This window comes from Vicia villosa, unplaced genomic scaffold, assembly GCF_029867415.1.
Source record: "Vicia villosa cultivar HV-30 ecotype Madison, WI unplaced genomic scaffold, Vvil1.0 ctg.000348F_1_1, whole genome shotgun sequence".
NCBI classification, from domain to species: Eukaryota; Viridiplantae; Streptophyta; class Magnoliopsida; order Fabales; family Fabaceae; genus Vicia; species Vicia villosa.
In genome coordinates, this window is record NW_026705155.1 from 870,514 (window position 1) to 872,229 (window position 1,716).

A 1,716-nucleotide genomic window follows, 5' to 3' on the forward strand; every position below is an offset into this window, starting at 1 on the left:
TACATATAAATAAACAACATAATCTGTTAGTCATATAATACTCACGAGAGTGCAAATACAGTCTGGAGTGCAACATAATCTGTAAGTTTTATTCTTATTTTTTTAATCCCATTTATTTTATATTTTTACATACTTCAAATTAGATAAATATCTGTGTAGAACTAGGTTTATGTGATTTTAGTCATGTAAGGTTGTAGAACATTGTATATGAGTGTCATCATTATAATTAATATATATATTTTAAATTAAATCTTAAAAACTCTTCAATTTTACTTTAATTTATATTCAAAGATAACCTACAATGTATTTATTTCAAAAATATATTTCTTTCGAAAAGTAATATTAATGTTGTTTTAATTTTTTGTACTTTGTAATTTGGTTAAGAAAATTGGATGGTCATTATTTCAAATTTGTGATATTTGTGTAAATGGGTTTTGTCCATAAATAATATTTGTGTGAATATTTGTACACTTTCAGTATCATTTGTATTAAAAATTGTTCAATAATTTTTCTACTTTTCTTTTGGATATATTGTATTCATGTTTGTTAACGTTTCTTTATGGGCTAATGCATATTCGATCACTAATTAAAACAGGGGAATTGTATAAACTAAGGGAAAAAATTGAATATATTAGAACATTGGGTTTACTTCTCTTTTGAAGTCTTTCAATGGGAGGCTTTTGATCCAAATCGCAATAGATGGATGCATTTGCCTAAAATAAATTCTGAAAAGCTTCAAGTTTTTGGGTCATTGGCTGTTGGTACAGAGTTTCTAGTGTTTGGAACTGAATTAATGGATCTTATCATTTATAAGTATAGCCTTTTGACTAATAGATGGTTAGTTGGAAAAATGTTGCATACTCTTAGACGCATGTTTGGTTGTGCGAGCCTGGGTGAAATTGGCATAATAGCCGATGGTGTTGATGCGGGTGGAAACACCTTGAATTCGGTTGAACTTTATAACTATAACACTGGAAAATGGGAGACTCTTCCTAAAATGAATACGGCTAGAAAAATGTGTTCAAGTGTATTTATGGATGGAAAATTTTAAGTCATGGGTGGGATTGGAGCATACCATAAAACACATCTTACATGTGGTGAAGAGTTTGATATGAAGACAAAAGAATGGCGGGTTATAGACAACATATTCCCGATACAAAATGCAATGTTTGAAGCACCAATCATTTTTTGATCATTTCATTCATATGCGGTTGTAAAAAATGTAATGTATGCTGCTGATTATGCATAACAAAAAATAAAAAAGTTTGATAAAGACAACCACTCATGGGTTAGCATTGGAATATTTCCCAATCATGACATCTCAATGGATGTTTGGGGCCTATCCATTCATTCATGTGGAGATCGACTGTTATTTTCAGGAGGTTGTAATATTAATGGTAAGGACATGATAGAAATTAGTTCTTGGGTTGCAGATGAAGGCGCACCACATTGGAAACTACTAGCGAGAAAGAAATCATAGAACTTTGTACATAATTGTGCTGTGATGGGATGTTGATGTTGTTTTATGTTGTGCGACTTTTATTTGTTTTGATTCTTTTATTGTTTCAATTTAGCCTATAACATTGTTGGTTGATAAATTTTGATTAGTGTCGTTATTTGTTTTTATTTCTTATGTTTTTTGTTAATTAATATCTACCATATAAGAACATCAAATGTTCTGGAAAATCCAATACTACCCTTTATTTAATCTTTGCC

The 1,716-nt window shown here is 30.0% G+C and overlaps 1 pseudogene; it reads left to right on the forward strand.

The window, feature by feature from the left end:
• Positions 1-567: 567 nt before the first annotated feature.
• LOC131627060 (F-box/kelch-repeat protein At1g74510-like) lies at positions 568-1,516 on the forward strand (annotated as a pseudogene).
• Positions 1,517-1,716: the final 200 nt, after the last annotated feature.